Here is a 21,582-nt window from a genome sequence, read left to right on the forward strand (position 1 = left end):
CCATTAAATCAAAATTATGGAAAAAATGCTGGATTGTGGGTAAGAAGCACAGTGGTTTGTGCCTGATATTGCATTTTGCACACTCTACTTCGATTCATATAAGATCTCTAATTAGTGATGGGCGAATCTGACCCTTCACCAAAAATTTGCATAACGGCAAAAAATTGCCTAAATGCATTGAAGTCAATGGGTGTTTTTTTGCGCTGTGCAACATTTTTTTAATACTATCCATTAGTCTATTGCCGTTTTTTTCATGGCAAATTATTTCACTCATCCCAATCCCTTAGACATCTACACACTATTGTTGCATAGTTGCCTACTGGATGTACTACAGATGCAGCCACTTTGGTTTGTCTGTTTGACACAGAATAACTAAACACAGATATCCCATTTATCTCAATTAACACAGAAAACTGCGTCACAACATCCCATCTAATTAAAGCATTCACCATTGTGAACAATGGAGCTTTGGTATGCTAATGAAAAGGTTAAAGCATTAAATGAGTTAAGATGACTTTAGATAACACAGTTTCTTCAATTACCCCTGAGTCATGATGCATTTAACTCACAAATCAAAGTGGCTTCATCTGTATATGGTATGATTGTATGCACTCACCTAAAAAAAACCAACCACCAACAATAGAGGAAGTAGTTCCTTCAACTGCTGAAGACCTGGGAGAGGGCACATCACCAGGCCCCCAGCACTTGTTTCCTCCATTGTTCCTCACCCCTTTTTGTTTCTAAGGTTGCAAGATCTGTCCCTCTCCTCTTCCTGATAGATTGGAAGATCTATCTCTCTCCTCTTCCTAATAGATTGTAAGATCTTTGGAGCAGGGACCTCATCCCAGCTGTGTATTGAAACACCTATGACTTAAGCAAACCTGTAGTTCTTTTAGTTATTATAACTATAACTCTGTTTATGTGTAGGAATTGTAAAGCACTGCATACACGTGTGGTGCTATATATAAATACATTCATACAGTACATACATGGAAGGCCCTGAAAATATATTGAACTCATGGCTCTTTTGCAAACACACTGTAGTTGGACAAAGAGGATCATGTAATAGAAATCTAAATTTCCCACAACTCATGTCACATGCTCTTTCTTGTATCCAGTCAAGATAGTTTAAGTGAGATTGTGAAGGTTCAGGAGCAGCACATACTAAATGCATTACATTGGAGATGAAAAGGTTGTATCAATGCAGCAGCAATGTAACTGTACTTGTGTTATTGTGCCATTATATATATAGGGGTCTTTATGACATTGTATTCTAGAGGCATTACATAGAATTATATTTGTTGGGGAGCAAGTACCTTTAAGTTGTACCTTTTAGGGAGTTGATGTACTATAATAAAAAAAATCTGCCAAACTGAACAACTTTCACAAATATGTTTCATTATATTTTTTGAAAATATAAATGGTTTATAAGTGTGCTTCCTAAAACTAACATTATTTTCCTACTGCAAACAACCAACCATGTTATTTGTAAGTAATGCATTGCAATTGCTGACACATATTGGAATCAGCCAGTCAGCACAGGTGAAATCTGACAGCGATTCACAGCATGAGTATGTTGATTGCAGCCAGAAAAAAAGTTAGGTTGGGGAAATTACCAAATTGATTATAAAATAAGCTACAGTTATGGGATCCTTTATCCAAAAACCAATTATCCAGAATGCTCTGGAGTATGGAAAAGCCACATCCCATTGGTTTCCTTTTTCTCTGTAATAATAAAACAGTATCTTGTACGTGATCCAAACTAAGATATAATTAGTCAGTATGGGAAGCAAATCCAGCCTATTGGGTGTATGTTTACATAATTTTTATTGTGGATAACAGGCCCCATACCTGTATTCTCCTTTACATTCACCTACTTAGACTGTAAGCTCTATGGGGCAGGTATTTTGTCTACTTAACACTTGGCACTTATATGACTTATATCTGCTGTATTAATGTATTGTTCATTATTCTACTGCATAGTACTACAGTACTCGTGAGTGAAATAAACACATTTTGGGACTACTTGCATGTTGGTGATACATCTATTAATAATCTTTAGACAAAACATCTAAATGGAAACAAAACACTGAAAAAGACTAAAAAATTCATTAGAACTGATTTTTCTTAATTGCTGCTATTCAGTTGCCATCTCATTGTCTTCTTCACAAATAAGGTGCATTTTCTAATTAGTGCAAAGGACTAATATTATGAAAAAGAAAGAAAGAAAGAAAGAGAAAGAAAGAAAGAAAGAAAGAAAGAAAGAAAGAAAGAAAGAAAGAGAAAGAGAAAGAAAGAAAGAAAGAAAGCTTTTTGGCATTACTTTTTTTTGCTTCTTCCTTCATATATTCAGTATGTATTACTTCTTGGTAAATTCTAATTAATGGGTTCTTGCCTTACCAGTGCTTACAAGAGATGAAGAAAACAATATTGTGTATATATATATATTACATTTATTATTATTTATTACATTTTTTCATCAGGATAGTCCATTGTTTTTATAAAACAGAGCCTCAGAGTGGTGTTTCAATATCTACCGTAGCTTAAGCAATCGCTGTCTACTCAGAGGAAGCACATTAATTCAATTAGTAAATGCTCAACATGAAAGTAAAGTATGACATTAAAATAAAAAGAAAAGAGGATTTGCAAAATGGAGACTGAATCGTGCATCTAAACAAATCACTAATGGATATTTGTTGTGAGAGAGCCAAAATATCTACAAAAACAAAAGAGTATACACATGTGCAGTATGTAAACCAAGAACTATGGGAACCTGAACAATTAGTTAATGTCTGTGTTGCTAATTCCAATAGCTTTGCTATATAAACAAATGGGGCAGAAAGACCTTGCTTCTCTCTCTTTAGTGTCTACAGGGACCTATTATTTCTCAGCTCATGATAAGGGTGATGATAAGGATCACTACTACACTGCTACAGGAGGCCCTCAGGTAGATATTTTCACTAATTACCCTTATTGCTTCCTCTGAAAATTGCTCTACTTTTTGTTGAGTAAAAATCTTTAAAGTATTTTGAAAGTATAAAAATCACTGGAACGACATAAATACTACTACAATTAAAACAAAAAAGTGATAATTGCAAAAAGAATAGTTCGAAGTATCCCAAAAAAGGAAATGGATTCCTGGTATAATGTTTCAGAAAAATGACCTTTCAAGGCCTAGTAAATAATACAGGGCACATGGCTTTTTTGATGTCAACGACCTATGCTTTTGAAGGAGGAGCTTTTATAGACTATATATATATATATATACATACTGTATATATATATATATATATATATATATATATATATATATATATATACAAATATCTTTTTACTTTGGCTGGCACCCAGGTTTCTACTGAGTTAACGGAGTGCACCTTTGGATTTCGTATATATATATATATATATATATATATATATATATATATATATATATATATATATATATATATATATATATATATATATATATATATATCTATATATATATATACGACCCCTCAAGAGTCCTCAAACAGTCTAAACTTATTTATCTATTTAACAGCTGTACTGACATTTGCATAAAACAATACAACAAACAAACTTAAACAAAGTTTTAGGAAATGTCAGTTACCAGAGTGACAAATAAAAACCCTGTCATATTTAGATAATATTTTTAAATTAGTTTGTCCAGCATTCGGGAATGTACCGTACACTTAAAGGGCATGTAAAGGAAAAAAAATAAAATCCCATTTTTACTTTCTTTAATAAAAAAGAAACCTATCTCCAATATACTTTAATTAAAAGATGTGTACCATTTTTATAAGAAACCTGACTGTATGCAGTGAAATTCTCCCTTCATTTAATGCTGTGGATAGGAATTGTCAGAAGGTCCCTAACTGCTGAGCAGGGAAACAATCATACTTATGAACAGCAGGGGGAGCCCCCCGCCTTACTTACCAGCCATGCAGAACTCAAGCAGCTTTGTTTATGACAATCCCTAAACTGCCCAGACCACACTGAGCATGTGCACAGTCTTAGTCTTGCAAAGATGTATAACAAAGTTACAAGATGATGACACCTGTGGCCAACTTTGAAAGCATAAATTATTTGTTTGATTAGGCTTGTGGTGCAGTAAGTTCATGTTTATGTTTAGTATACAAAACACAGCATTTCTAGCCTTGTTCTATTTTAGACTTTACATGCCCTTTAAACGTGTGTATTACCATGTTCAAAACAAGAAAATTATCTTTTTTGGTCAAAAAAGGAGACCAAATGCAGTACAGGTATATAATGCTTTATCCAGAAACCCATTATCCAGAAATCTCTGAATAATACGAAGGCCATCTCTCATAGACTCCATCCGAATAATGTTGATGCGCGATGGATTTGACGCCGACGACTTTTCCAATGTGCGTCCAAAATTTTTTGACGCCGTCAAATTTTCATAACAGTTTTGCGAATGTATTCGCCGACAGCGAAACGAGGAAATTCGATTCAAATTCAAGCCAGGCTAATTTGTTCGTCCATCAATACTTGCCAGCGTCCCTATTTTATACACAGAGTATGTGTGAGTTAATGAGGAGCAAAAATCTCATTCTACTCCATTACCCCAGTACCCTTAGTATGTAGAGCACTTATGGGGTAATGGAATCCAAACCGTCAAAGATAAAATGAGCAACACAAACCATTTTCCTTTGTGCCAACATTTTTATATACAGGCATGGGAAAGCTCTGAAAGCTATTTCCCATAGACCCCGTTTTATCCAAATAATCAAAATTCTTGAAAATGATTTTTCAAAAATGATTTTAACTATACTTTAGTCAAAAGGACATCAGAACCATCTTGGTTGGTAAAACCGTATTTATGGGAATTATATATAGTATAGTGTCGGTGTTGCCTTTTTATTTAATACATGATATTGAACTGCTAACAAATTCCCAAATGACCATTTGAAAATATATACATTATAAGCCTTTATTTTTTTCCTCATACCTAACCTACCCACACCGCACTTATATATATATATTTATAAGTATATTTATCATATATAATTTACAAGTAATGTCAAATTCCCATGCAGTGCCTTTACTAACCAGTGTCAGAGAGGCTCATTACAGCTCTCCTGGGAATTCTCTCCATTCTCACAGTAAAACTGTTATGTTCCTTGGAAATAAATAAGGTAGGAGAATAGTTTTTAGGTTTACAAGGGCCATAATACTAATTATTTTGAATATTATATTATTTTATTAAAAATATTTGACTGCCTTTTTTTAGAATTAAGTTTCTATATTTTATGAATTTACTATGGGCTGATAGTGGTCTTTTTCTTAATTGTTTAATGAATAAGAAGTTGCATCTTATTGACTGCTGATAATAAATATTTACCACGTCACCTTTGATTCATGGGTGCTATTCTGGATACTTGTTAGGGAAGGATAACATGATAAGAGTGTTGGAAGTAAGACAAGGCAGAAACTATGGCCACTAGGTTAAGGCTAAAATTGCAAGCTAAGTCAGTAACACTTTCATGCTTTTGGAAGGGCAAGTAGTTGTACAGGTACAGGATTCTTCATCAGGAAAAGCGTTATCAAGAAAGCTCCAAATTACGGGAAGGCCGTCTCCCATACACTGCATTTTATTCAAATTATTCAAATGTTTAAAATTGATTTCCTTTTTCTTGGTGATAATACAACTAAGCTATAATGAATCCTTATTGGAAGCAAAACCAGCCTATCACATTTAATTCATGTTTAAATTATATTTTAGTAGACAAGCTATGGAGCTCCAAATTATGGAATGATCCATTATCCGAAAAACCCCAGGCCCCAAGTATTCTGGATAACAGGTCCCATATCTGTACATACTGTTCTATTACACAGCTGACACCCATTAGGTCATTGTTTACTCCTTTTCTAGTAATATTTTCATGCTAAAAAATGCTGCAACTAATTCAAATCTAATATGATTCTAATAAACCTTGCAGTTAAGTTTTGCTTGAAGTGCTGACATTTCACAGCTGCTATTACAGCTGCTGTTCTTGTTATTTGATATCATCTCTTTCATCAAGCAAATTACTGATTCTGCACTTCATATATAATGGCAGCATAAAGCTTCCTGTTGCTAAAGGATCTGGTGCAGTACTAATGGTATCCCTTCACATCAACACACACAAACAAGAGGCAGCAGGTCATTAATCAGGTTAAAAGGATGCTCCTAAATTAGACTGAGTCATGCTAAATGAATGCAAAATGTTATTTTATGGAAATGCAACGCAGGATGGACATGGCTGAAGTATAAAAAAAATATGAATCAGTGAGTACTACATTTATTAATTATATTATTTTACCTAAGCCCTTTTTCTCTTCAAGGGTCTTTCTCCAAGGTTGATGACCACAATCTTTGTGCTCTCTTTGTGGGTTATTTATCAAAGTCCAAATTTATCTCAGTATTTTCTGAAAAAAACTCCCAAATCCGCACAGGTTTTTTGGGCTTATTTATTAATACACTTTCCCTTAAATTTTGTTTGCGGCAAAAAATCCAAATAAAACGTGAAAAATCCGATTTTCACAATTATTTTGAATTTTTCACCCGAAAACTCTGAATTTTGCCCGAAAACTTCGGGGTATTGCCAAAAACCCAGCGCACATCAAAAAATCATTGGGACTTCTCCCATTGAATTATATGCAACCTCGACAGGTCTGAGATGCCGGATTTTCAGATTCAGACTTTTCCCACCCGCTGGGTTTAATAAATTCTGAATTTTTTTAAAGATTTTATAAAAAAAAAATCACAAACTTTTCGGGATTTTTGCATTCGGAGTTTAGTAAATAACCCCCTTTGTCTTGCCTTAAAACAAATTGCATCAAGATTTGAGGAATGATATTAAAAACACAATTAACAACAATTTCTTGGCATTTCAATTGTGCAAAAGAAAGAGAACTCCCTGGTCAAAGCAGATGTTAGGTTCCCTTGCACCTCAGGAGGTACAACCTTCAAACTTGTGAATATGACTAATTTAGACTAAAACAAGTAGGAGCATGACATTGCAATGGGCGTTTTAGCATTTTGAACTGTACCTATCAACTATAAATTATCCCTTCAGTGTGTGTATATATGTGAAAATATTATGCCAACAGGGAATCTAAAGAATAACCCAGGGCCCATATTGAGTAAGGATCAATTAGTTCCTGAACTTCTGCAGATTTTATGTGAAGTATTTTAAAAATTATTATAGGTTTATACAATGGATTTAAAACCATCATACTTTTTTGGAAATGTACAGTTTGAACAAAGAGTATAGCTGATAAAGACTAGCTAGTGTAGGTGTCAGAATTACCTATTGAGTTCACTGAAAGAGTCAATGTACTGAGTAAACCACACGCAAACATACTGAGGCTCAAACAAAAATATTAAATAATTAAAAACTTAAAAACACAGACCTCAGTAGGGATCTGTAAGGAGCAGTGAGAACTTACAAGTCCAAGTTCGAGCATAAAGTCAGGACAGGCAACAGACAAGCTGAAATCTAGATAACAGGCCAAGGATCTGGGGAGTCAGAGAATTGGGGAACAATGACAGGACAGGAACAGATTTATAGGACTTCAGAGAATACAGTCAAGAAAAAAAGTCATTGATATTAACCTCCAGACCAAAATTACAGCCTACTGTGGATTAGCCTGGAGAAGCAGCAGCCAGTACACACAGGGTCCATGCTATTTTTGGGCCATTGGCAGTTTCTGGGGCCATACACCTAGAGGCACATGATACCAAACATGTAACACTGGAAGCAGCACTCCATCTTTTTACAGTACATTAGCTTGTAAATTTAATGAGTGAGCGATTTAATTTAGTGTGTGCGTAATTCCCAAGAGAGTTTGGTGTATGTAGTGCCATTGTATTTTAGAACTTACTAAGAGGTATTTGCTGCTACCTGTTTAATAAACCAGGTAAGGGATCTGTTATTTAGTATGCACAGGACCCTGTGTTTTCTGTATAAGGGGTATTTCTGTAATGTAGGTCTCCATATCTTATGTCAACTAAAAAATGATTTTAAAATTAATCAAAACCAATTGAATTGTTCTACTTCCAATATGGATTCATTATATCTTAGTTGGGATCAAGTACAAGGTGCTGTTATAATTTTACAGAGAAAAGGTAATCATTTTTAAAAACTTTAATTATTTGATTAAAATGGAGTGATGGCCTATGGGAGATGGCCTTCCCATAATTCACAGGTTTTTGAATAATGGGTTTCTGAATAACACATCCCATAACTGTGTTTGTTTCACGAGCACCCTTCATTCATGTCTAAAGGTAACCGTGTTCAGCCTGAGAGCAGCTGCTAAAGGCCCAGCACAGCAAAGAAAATGGTACACTATATTATCCTCAATAATAAGGACTCAAAATGATAGATATGGAATAGTTCTGGCACACACTGTGACTTGCTCCCATTAACATAACAAAACATTAAGGAGTCACATGTAGCCAGATTGGGAACCTTTTTTAGGGACGAAGTAGTGTCCCTAAGAAAGGCACTTCCCTTATGTATTGGGAATTATGGGGAGTAAAGATAACTTTGAATAGGAATAGTAAAAAATAGGTACAGGATCCATTATCCATAAACCCTTTATCCAGAAAGCTCAGAATTACACAGACTCCAATTTAATCAAATAATTCTAAATTTTGAAACATAATTCCTTTTTCTCTGAAATAACGAAACAGTACATTGCATTTGATCCAAACTAAGATACAGTATAATTAACCCTTATTGATTGGAAACAATGGATTAATTTAATGTTTAAATGATTTTTAGCAGTTTTAAGGTAAGGAGATCCAAATTACAATAAGATCCATTATCTGGAAAAACCTTTGGCCCTGAGCATTCTGGGTAACAGGTCCCATACCTGTACTGTTACTGCTATAGCTAATAATGTGCTCCTTTGAATGTAATGTACTTTAAGCTTAAGGTGCAGATCTTTGTGCTCTTCTCACTTTGAATTTCTAAAAATATCATATTCTCCTTCTTTTGTTCAGGAAAACAAGTTACATTTAAATTTCATAATGCTACTAATAATAGCATAATAACGCTTTAAGAAACCTTATTATGGTGAAAACTTCCCCCTAATCTTGTAAAATGAGTTCTAGAAAAAACACAACTGAATGGAAGTTCTGTGTTAATTAATGTCTACGCAAATATTTGTTGAATTGATTATTCCTGACCGGCAATCAGTTTCACATACATATATTATATTATATGCAAAAAGGAATTTTAAACATTTTTTAACAGATCTAAGTCACTATTGGTATTTTATCTATGATATTAAAGAAAAACAAAAACATTTCTAAAATTCCCTTAAATTCCCTTCTTTGGCCAAGGAAACTAGAGAACATATAAATTTATTTGTACAGAATTTATGTTACATGCTCCTTTTTATCATCTGTAAAGAAAATTATTCTGATGGAAAGGTGACAGTCACTCAGTTTTCAAGAATGTATTTATATATTTTTTTTCCTTTGCTTTTTTAGTCCCTAATAGCAAAGGGACAATTTACAGTAGTATTTTCTTCCACCTAATTTAGGTTTCCATAGCAAATCGCTCATTCTACTATATCAACCCTTAAATAAGCAGGAAAGCAATTTCTGTTATAACATGCTGTTCCGGATCTTAAAATGAATCCTTGGTTTCTCAATTACACTAGAACTCTTTTTTTTTTTGCAACTTTCTTTAAATTACCAAAGCTTTTAGATACTTACTAGACTTTCATCCATTTTTTGACACAGTATTGCTGCTATTGTCATTTATTAGCTGAGATACATGATTTTACTCCTTTCATTTTTATTCCTGTGATGCACTTTGAAAAACACAGCAGAATGTGCCAATTATACTTCTAATACGAAATGTGCTGAAAAAAGCCTTTTCCTAATTGCCGTTGCAGAGAATCATGTTGGCCCCCATTAAATTGATTTAGAGACCCTACCCTCTACTATTCTTTTAAACAAGTCATAATTGTGCTTCTGCAACTCTTCCACACACTTAAATTAAAAGCGGCTTCAACATCATATTTCACCTTTTAACCATTTAGTTATATGATGGTTTTGTTTTTGCCTGATTAAATAGTACAAGTAAAAAGGGACACGTTTAAAAGGAGACGTTCCAGGCTGCAAGTATTCCCTATATGATGAATGTAATATGTGCCATCTATAACATTTTCAACATCACCAAGGGGGGCTATTTATTAAACTTCAATTTTTTTCGGATCAAGCTTTTTGTCGACAAAAAATCACAGAAAAAAAAGTGACTTTTCTGGGATTTATTATGCTACAAAACTGTGACAATTCTGAATCCGAAAATACTCCAACTAAAACCTGTTGAAATCAATAGCAGATGTCTCTTTTACAACTAGAAGATTGTTCTTTAAATCATGGTTTTAGAGGTGATTTTGATGCCGGGTTTTGTGTGACAATACAAAAAAGTGTAGTTATTGTGTGGCAAGTCAAAAAAGTTGTGGTTTTCTTGACTTTTCTGAGAATTTTCCAGTTTGTGCTTTTTTGTTTCTGATCTTTAGTAAATTTCATGACATTCCTCTAAAACTCAAAAAAAAATTGAGATTTATTGAGTGGAAAAACAACAAAAAACTCTAATACAAAACTTCTCCAAGTAAAAGTAGTCGATGTCCCAGACAATTTTTTTAGCCATTCAGACTTTTAGCGGTTTTCAGATTTTTTTTTTGCTTGTAATTGTCTGAAAAACTAAAATTTTAGAGATACTATTTTTTTTTTAATTTTAAAATTCTGGTTTTAAAAGCTCTACAAAAATTCAACCTTCAATAAATGGGCCTCTACGTTTGCCAATTTCTACGTGTTTTTCATCTTTACTTTAGAAATTAAAATTTGTAGAATACAGTTAAGGAAAATTGGAAAATTGGTACACTTTAGACCAGGGCTTTCCAACTAGATGTACTGTAGTTCTCCAAGAGTATTTTATGGCTACAATTTACTTATAGACTTCTTTGTATCACACCAAAATTGTAATTACTCTAATGCCACCCAATAGAATAACCAAATCATTACTGGAGAATAGTTGATTAGCATTGTGCTACCTATGTATTTTACTTCCAGCACTCAGTTTGCCTGACTGTTGTCTTTTGAAGTATTTATTGGTTGTTTTCTATCCATTTACACTGATTTTCTAAGCCCCCCTTCCTTTGTTGTCTCTGTATTTCCTATTGCTACATTCAAACTAGGGAACACCATGTAGTGGGATCTGGATATACCTGAGTACTGGAGAGCTTTGTTGGCGGAAGGTGGCTTTTATAACAAGTGAATTTATACAGAAGCTGAAGGCACAGAAGAACCAAGAAAATCAGGCTTATAACAAAAAGGGAGATTAGCAGCAGGCAACTTCTAGATGACTAGAAATATATTTAAGTGCTGGCACATGAATAATAATCATATATTATAGTGATGGGCGAATTTATTTGCGGTGAATTGCCGCGATTCACAGTCGGCTAAAATATTCGCGACACTGCTGCGAAAATTTGCCGGCGTCAGAAAAAAAATGTACGCCGGCGCATTTTCGTCTTGTTTTTGACGCCGGCATCCGTTTTTTGGATGCTGGCATCAAAAGCGAGATGCCTGCGCCGTTTCGCTAATTTTTCACCGTTTCAGGAATTTCGCGGGAAATTCACAAATTCCTCCAAATTCGCCCCTCCCCAATCACTAATCATATAATCATTCTTTATGCCTATTACATTTGTAGATGCAAAATGATAAAGTTAAAGAAGACATGCTTGACATTCTGGTGACAATTCTCAGATCTGTTGACAGATTTCAATCTTTGTTTTTCGTTTAAAATGTGTGAATACAGTCAGGCATTTGTTTATCCTCCCATAAGCTGATAAAAAGGTTATGTTGCCATATTGTTGAAATAATATGCAGAATTCTCTCTAAATTGCAACTTGAGTCCAATGCCCTTGGTAATGTACTAGAAGAAATTATAACCTGGGAAATGTTCTCGTCTTTATGTTCAGCATTCTACTAATATTACACTATAGTTGTCCTTTATGAAGTCCTCAGACAGAAGTGCAAGAGGGGCCCATGCACACGCACACTTCTCATGCTCATGCAGAAATCACCTTTGTCAGTAACGGAACCATCTCGCATCACGTAGAGCATCGGGGGCGCCCCAAGGGGTTGCTGGCCAGAGTACAATGGCACCCCTAGTAGTTCCACCCTTGACTTTTGTCAGGTGTCTGGCTGCCTTCTGCACCTTGTGTCAGACAAGAAGTCTGACCCGAAGTGCAGTGCTTTGTTGGGCATATAAGTGCAGGAGGGACAGGGCCTGCACCTGCCACCACAGTCTAAATTGTGCATCTGAATGACACAGAAGTTATGGAGTGAGTTGGGGGTGGAAGGGGGTATACCTATGTGCTATCACCCACCCACACCTCTGAATACAGTGCTGCTGAACATAAGCAGTGCTGTATTCATGGGGCAGCTGCACATCAAAGAGCAGAAACCTGTGACATGAAGCAAAGGAACCAGTATGCAAAGTGCAAACAATTTAAAATGTAACTCTTTTCTGCCCCTTGAACCTTCCACATTTTAAATTACCTCCTAATAACCATCCACTAAACTGCTATGAGAACATATCAAAGTGACGTCTACAGCTTTGGTGCTCTTTTTTGGTCTAATTGAGCTCTTGCTTCTAAACTCCTGATTTTTGCCTGGGCTCTCTTTAATGGCCTTGAATCATAAACATGCAACTTCAGATTGACTTCGGGTATCAGTGAGGAATATTCCTATTAAAGGAGAAGGAAAGGTTAAAACTAAGTAAGCCTTATCAGAAAGGTCCATCTAAATATACCAGTAAACCCCCCAAGTAATGTTGCTCTGAGTCCCCTGTCAAAAGAAATACTGCATTTCTTTCCTTCTATTGTGTACACAAGGGCTTCTGTATCAGACTTCCTGCCTTCAGCTTAAACCTCATTGCCCTGGGCAAGAGCATGCTCAGTTTGCTCCTCTTCCCCCTGCCCCTCCCTTCTCTGCTGTAATCTGAGCTCAGAGCAGGGAGAGACTCAGGCAGGAAGTGATGTCACACCACATTAATCCTGCAGCTCCTATTCTAAACAAACAGAGAGTTTCTAGAGCTTTTTACTCAGGTATGGTAAAACATTCTACAAAATAAATATAGCATTCTAGCTTGCACTATTGCAGCTAATCTATTGGCAATAAAATGCCTCCGTAGCTTTCCTTCTCCTTTAAGCAATAATTTTATTTTTCAATATTATATTTTTATGTTTTTGTTACACCTGTTCAAATGAGCTTTTTGGGTTTTGCAGAAATATTGAGAGCTTACAGATGGGTGCAAGAATTGCAGAGAAGATTACCTGAACACACTCTGCTATACCCTTATCAAGAGCTATCCAATATGCTCCCAAAAACACACCTGTTTCGCTTCTCCAAAAATTTGCCGCCGGCGAAATGTCGACAACGCCCATTAAAATCTATGGGCATCAAAAAAAATTGTCGTGCGGCAAATTTTTTTTTGATGCGCATCTTATTTTTTTGACGCATGAAGCCATGCAAGTCTACGGGCATCATTTATCCGACGAAACAATGTGAAAAAATTCGCCCATCCCTATCAATAGGCACACATGTGTACACAATTCCTCCAAGCAGGCTAGGAGGGTGCATTTGTCCTTAGTGCAACTACAGGAAAGTGCATGGAGCATGTTTTGATGCAAATACCTTTAATAAATGGCGTCAGACTTGCAGATGTGTTTTAAATGACGTTTCCTATATTTCTTTCTCCTTACAACTACTGTAAAGGAAAATAGAAAACCAATAGAGTGGTAACAAAATCATTAACAACCAAAATATAAATTGACGCACAAACAAGACTTTGCCTATCAACATTTTTTAATGTGTTTTGTATTTGAATTGTATCTATAGCCTGGAAACTTTCTCTAGCGTGTGTTCTGCAAAAACAATAATTATTCGGATGATGGGTCTGACCTTTGACATCTATCACATTTGGCACTTGGGTGGGCTGCATTTTGTCGAAATAAACAGCCACATTTGCTTTTTATAAAATGACAAAATAAGGGTAATTACCTACTAACCCTCTGTGTAATGGCCAAACCTACTGGACACTTAGACCATAAAAAGTTTAGTCATTGACCCTTTATGTTTTTCCAGGGCAGAACTTATTCTCTTTCAGGTTTTCTGTTATGCTTAATGATTTGTGAAATAGCTTGCCAAAAAGATGTTGTAGTTGACTATGCTTTGAGAATAATATTTTTCAAGTAGAAACTATTTCTGTAGACAAAAGTTGAACTGTAAATCACACGGTTCTGTTATTGAATTACACGCCATTCTTCATCTTCTGCTGTAGATAAGTCTGAAGCTTTATGTACTATATCTCATGAATAATCTTCTTTCATTACAAGGTTCATTTGCCTTAAAATTGGGATAAAGAATGCTGCCCTGAAAATATGCAGGGACCATTTGTTATTCATGAAAAAAGCTCAAAAACATGAGTCATTCTTATCTTATCCTTGTAAATAATCAGCAGCTACATTTATTGGTGATTACTGGGATTCAAGGTCAAAACATTGCCATGTTTTTTACCCTCTTCTTTCTTAGAGCTTTAGTATAATTGCATTTGTGTCCACCACAGGTTGCAGCTGATTTGTCAGTGCTTTTCAGAATATAGGCAGGAGTTGTTGTGGCTTAATGTGGACAGTGTCCACATTAAAGCCCCCATGCATAACTTCTTATTCTTGCAGCCAGGTTAGGAGGTTGGAAGCAGTGGCAAAGACTTTGTGCAGGGATTGGGTCTGGGCTGGGGCCCAACAGTTTTTTTCCTGGTGTCCCACTGGCCCAGTCTGACCCTGTATGTGGATATTGCAGAACATACAACTTTATCTGCACAAGTGAGACTGCCTATAGACACAACACACAAACAGAACTCAGTACTTACCACCTGGCCAAGGCAGGTATAAAGTAAATGGCATTGGTAAAGATGGACGGTGCCCATTGAATACACTGGGTGTCATCTTTAGAAACTCACATTTCTCAGGATAAAACATGGGTTTATATCACAAAAGCAGTGCAAAAATGTCAGCTTGCCTCTTCTTCAGAGCTGCCCTTCCACGACCATACTGTATAAAGGTATGAGGCTGAAGGCATAATGCTGTTATACAGGTCGTGACTTCTAATTAGACATGGGCAAAATATTTCACCACGTTTTTACATTTTCACGTGAAAAAAAAGCCCATAGACTCTAATGTATAGTAACAAAAATGTACTGTTTTAAAAAAGTTGTGCAAAAAAAATGCCTATTGATTTCAATGTTCAGCCTTCTACTAATATTACTAATATTACACTATAGTGGTCTTTTATGAAGTCAGAAGGGCTAGAGCACTAAGGGACACACTCACACTTCTTAGTGCTCATGCAGAAATCACTTTTGTCAGTAATGAAACCATCTCATATCAGCTAGAGCATCATGAGGGCCCCAAGGGGGTGCTGGCCAGGGTACAATGGAACCCCCAGTAGTTTCGCCAGGGTACAATGGAACCCCCAGTAGTTTCGCCCCTGACTTTTGTAAGGTGTCTGGCTGCTTTCTGCATTGATTTCAATTTCAAAATATGGAATTTTTTTTGCTGTTTCGCAAATTTTTGGTGATAGAAAATGCATCAGATTCACCCATCACTACTTCTAATATATCCACATTTTACAATTGTAAAACAGGGTGCATTATCTTTTATAATGCAGAATTTTAACATTACCAAGAACTGATTATCACTATTTACATCACTAAACACCATTTATAATGCTGTAGTTTACAGAATTTTGATGTTTCTTGTGTGTATGTGTATATATATATACACTGTTCCAATGACCAGCAACATAATGTAGCACAATATACTAAATCGTATATAACATAATTTTAGCAATATATATTGAATTACAACTTTTTGGGTAACTGATATTACATTTTATAACACTGTTTTATTGATCACAGATTTTAATAGGACATGTTTAAGTAATTTTTAACATTTTTTAGCTATTGTAATTTGTATTCTCAGTATTATATATAGCACATGTCACTTTCTGATGATGTAATTTCCTTAATTGATTAATCACTATTGGCTACTTATACCCTTAGGGGTGTAGGGTGGAGTTGCTTTGAGAAAGGTCCCTGAGTTGACCGAAATGTCACGTTTGCTGTAACTGCATATATTTAAATACAATATTTTCACTGAAACCCCTGGAGTTGCTGGTCATTGGAACAGTGTATGTATATTTTTTACCGTGCACTCGGGTAATTGATAAGAAACAGTGTGCCACCCAGATGAACACGGATATATATATATATATATATATATATATATATATATATACATACAGTATATACACATCTCATTAAGGAAGTTGCAATATTGATTTAAGGCAAAAAAAAAAGAGCTATATGTATATAAATAAAACAGGTACAGGGGATCTGTTATCCAGAAACCATTATCCAGAAACCCATTAAACAGAAAACACTGAATTATGGAAAGGCCAAATTATTATTTATGATTATTGAAAAAAAATCCATTCCACAGATTATTTTCTCTGTAATAATCAAACAGTACCTTGTACTTGATCCAAACTAAGATATAATTAATCTTTATTGGAAGCAAAACCAGCCTATTGGGTTTATTTAATGTTTACATGACAACACGTATGGAGATACAAATTACAGAAAGATACATTATCCAGAAAACCCCAGGTCCCAAACATTTGAAAACAGGTCCTATGCCTATATATATATATATATATATATATATATATATATATATATATATATATATATATATATATATATATATATATATATATATATATATATATATATATATATATATAAAGCAACAAAAACCGCACTCACAGGACTTTTGAAGGTGCAAAATCAAAAAATATTTATTTCAACGTTTCGGCTATTCACTTAAGCCGGCTTAAGTGAATAGCCGAAACGTTGAAATAAATATTTTTTGATTTTGCACCTTCAAAAGTCCTGTGAGTGCGGTTTTTGTTGCTTTATCTATGATTTATTATAACCAGCACCTAGGCAGTAACAATTGTTATGTGTGCACCAGATTTTGGTCTTTATATATATATATATATATATATATATATATATATATATATATATATATATATATATATATATATATATATATAGTATATATGTATGTTTTTTCATAGATGAAACAATGTTGTGTACCTAATTACCTTTATCAACACTTTAACACATCTATACCCATATCAGATAATAGACGCCATCATTTTTAAATAGCTTCAAACACTAAAATGCCTAAAATATGCCACAAAAATAAAGCTAAAGTAATTTAAAGGTAGAAAGCCACGTGAAACAAGTTATAACTCTAGAGAAAGGTTTCCCAAATTATTTTTGTTTTGAACTGAAAGTAAGGTGCCTTTAAGTTGAAAATGATCAATACAAAGAACATCCAAGGTCAACACAAGGAATTCTCCAGGGAGCTTAACATGCCAAGGATTAAGAAGGGCGGACTGAGACCACCCCTTGTTAAGAAAATAATTTTAAGCATTAGTAAAGAGAAGGGTTCTGCACAACGACTTCTGTAATGGTTTGGAAATCCTTCATTAAAAAAGTCAGATCCAATACATTTCATTAAGAATATGGTATACAGGAGAATGTTCAGAATAACATTATACACCATTAAGGTAATTAAAATATTATTGATTAAAACTACTTGCCTGATTGAGTTGAAAAATACTTTATTTTTTTCCCCATCGTATAGTCTGCTTCCCATTTTTATTCTTAAGCAAACTGATGGATTAAAGTGGGGATCTGATACCACAATAAAGCTTCTTTAACAAGAACAATGTGCGTATTTAAAGGAGAACTAAAGTCTAACTAAAGAAGTAGCTAGAAATGTTGTACATTGTGTTTTTGGCTTCCATACCAGCCAATGGCAACCACAGCCCTTTAGCAGTAAAGATCTGTGTCTCCAAAGATGCCCCAGTAGCTCCTCATCTTCTTTTCTGCTGATTTACTGCACATGCTCTGTGCTGCTGTCACTTACTAAACTTTCGTTCACTCAGGTGCCAAACAGTGTACCCAACCTGCCACGGGTCAGGACAATCACATACAGACCAAATTACTGTTGCACACTGACAGAGTGAATCAACTTTTTAGTTGCAATTTTGTTTGAGCCAATAAAATTGCACAGCTAAAAAGTCGATTCACTCTGTCAGTGTGCAACAGTTATTTGGACTTACTGAACTTAGGGAAAAACTCACAATAAACTTTATATACAGAACAGGAATATCACAATATAAGGCTGATTAGTAATTAATACTGATAATTACATCATGTTGGCTCAGAAACCAGTAGAACTTTCATCGGAATTTAATAATCAGCCCTGGTGACCCCCTGTGCCAAGTTTGAAGTCCTGGATCTTTGCTGCTATTGAGAAGATGAAACTTTAGGCTTGTACAATAAGTTCAATATATAAAATATTGCATTTTTTTTACCATATTCATTTTTAGGGTTCTCCTTTAAAGCAATACCAGACACACACATTTTAATATTACATTTTATCACATATCAATTCTATGATATTCATATCCATAAAGGCTTACAGTTTTACTAATATTTTTTTTTTCAGCAAATGTTGAGCTAAGCTCATCTTTACCTGACATGTTGTATCTACTCTCCACTGAGTTTCCCTAAATATATCATCCAAGTTTATGTTTCTTGATGGCCCAGCATTCTGGGAACACATAACCTTTTGCACCTTTTAGAAACACACGCAGGACCAAATGTAAAGAGGATCTCAAATATAAAGAAAAACGACATGGGTAGTCTGTACTTTAATCAAAATATATTAAACATGTTTTCCCATACATATCTATAGCTTAGTTCAAGCAGTTGGAACCTTCATCATTAATACTCTTGTATACTTAAGCCTCACTTAGCTTCAACATGCTGCATTATAGTATTTTATGAAACCCTACACTTACCACATATGTACTTATGGACAGATACTTCATGTCTAATAGATAATTACCACTTTAATGATGAATGGTAATAACCTGGTTACCAAAGAACACAATTAGGGGCGACTTCAGGTGACTTCGGAAAATGAAGCGCTCTGAGTGCCATCCCACTGGCAATTCACATTCTAGCCGGCGGGAAGACAAGTCTCCCAAAGAATCTTCCCAGAATCTTAACGCGTGTCAGCACCCTTGAACTTTGTTTTAATGTATGTTGCCAAATAAGCGTTTATATGGCTTTTCCACTCATGGATATACTTTCAGGATAATAATGTTCTGTTTTCCATTGTATTTTACTGTTCATTTACAGATATATATCATGCCTTTTATACCGTATCAGCAGAGAATACCCATGAGTTATAAAATAAATAACAAAGACCTGAAGTAGTTTTTTGACCTTGGGGGCCATTTTTCTTCCACATACTGGGACTAGCAGATTCCTGGTCTTCTCTTAGTCCAAGCTATAAAACCTTGAACTGGAAAAACTCAGATCAGCGAGTTCTGGATTAACAACCCAAAAACTAGAATTAATCAAGTTTTCAGCAGGAAAAATCTTGAATTACTTGAATTGATTGAGGTTTTGGGCAGAAAAAAATTTGAACATCATGAAGGCTATTAACATCTTCAAATAGTTCAAAGGACCTCTGCCAGTGACTCCTACATGACCTTGACACATTTTAGATGGTGTATTTTCTGATTCAAACTATTTCCAGGGTCGGGGTATAATACACTTTGAAAAATTAGAGTGTATAAAAAAGAAAACTCAAAATATTCAGAAAATGTGAATTTTGACCAGAAAAATCAATTTGAAAACTCAAATTTTCATGGATATCACAACTTGAACCTTTATAAATCTGCCCCTTAGAGTAGAGACCTTCAGTAGTTTGGGTACCCTCAGAATACCTGCAAAATGGTCAGGTTTCAGTTAGGAAGTCCCTGATTTTTCAAAAGAGTGAAGGCTGCCCTGCTTGGGAATCTTGCAAAACTGTGGTTCTTATTCCTCCCATCTATGTGGAGCGACTTCTGGTCCATTGTTGAGATCAATTCCAGTTTTGTGGGTCAGAGTCTAGAACAGCAAAGTAGTATAAAGGAAAAGCAAGACAAAATGTGAGTTATATCAATGCTAAATAAAGAGTCTGGTAGCAGCATATAATCCGTTCAGCTCAGGTTTGGTTAAAAAACTGGCCAGAATCAGTAACCGGGCAAACATCCTTTGGAGCATTAGCCGAGAAATAGAAGAGAAAGGCAACATAAACAAGTCGGGTAGAGGTGACTGGTTGGCTACCTAAAGAACAGGCTTGTGAAATGTAAAACTACTGAACTGAAATGGGATCTAAGAACACGTGGCTATTCAAGAACATTATTGCAGTCTCTGTTCTACTTTACCACCCTGGGGGAACCTGCAATAGAAAGAAAGCTACTTAAGCTGCTTCACCAACAACCAAGAAAACCAATACTTGTCTGTCATTCAGTGCTTGTTATCCTTAATCTTCCTTAGGGAACTTAAAGATATACAGACAGGGGCTAATTCTCTCACAAGAGACTGTCATCTGTGCTCTGTACCTGTTCCATTTCAGTCAGCTCCTAGTTATCACTGGATACATGTCAAGTAACAGAACAGCCCCATAAAAGAGAATTTAAATTATGCTTCCTTTTTAGAAACCCCCTTCCCTTAGCCACAGGCATGGGTATATATCTATCATAGAGGCCAAAGCCTAGTACAGTAGATTTACAGAGACAGCAGAAAACATAGAAAGGTCTTTACTTCCTCTCAAAGGAGACAATACCTTAAGAAGAAGCAATCTCATCTTACATTAATGTACAAAGCACGAAGAGGTTCAAAACACAGTCTGTTTCTCTTACTGAACTCCTGGGTGTTCTGTTCCAAGGCTGTAGTTCCTAATTATATAATTTTTGGATTTCTGTTTCCAATATTTCTACTTTCTGTATCTGTATTCTGTGGTCTCTGCTTTTGCTCTGTACCTAACTTCCCTCCTGCATGTCCTGTGCTTCCTTAATTGGACCTTTTCCAGACTTCTTACTATTCTCTGCCTCATCCTTGACTCTACTGTAGATTCCAACCTCTCACTATTTCTTATTTATTTGTGTACCTTTACCTGCTCTTGTGGGCACACTGGGAACAAGTAGGTGAGGATCATCTCTTGGTGAAAGAGAACTATAATTGCCATATAAACTCATTATGCCTAGATTCCTTAACTGTTCTTGCGGTTGTCACATATGAAGGAGGAAACTGCAAACTTCCATGGTCATGGCTGAACAGTCAACATCTAATTTAGGGAATGTGTTATATTTATTAAATATGTGGGTGGGTAAAATATAATGAACTTGGAAGTTAATGCCAACCCTGTTTCAGTTGATCTTTATGCTCTCACTGAGTAGATCTCATTAAAACTATTAATAGATGTATGTCAGTATCACTTTAATGCAGCTTTTGGTTAATTGACCAAGATAGCGTTAAATGAGGGGATCATACAACAGAACGGTGGCTC

This window comes from Xenopus laevis, chromosome 5L (genome assembly GCF_017654675.1).
Source record: "Xenopus laevis strain J_2021 chromosome 5L, Xenopus_laevis_v10.1, whole genome shotgun sequence".
Lineage (NCBI taxonomy): Eukaryota > Metazoa > Chordata > Amphibia > Anura > Pipidae > Xenopus > Xenopus laevis.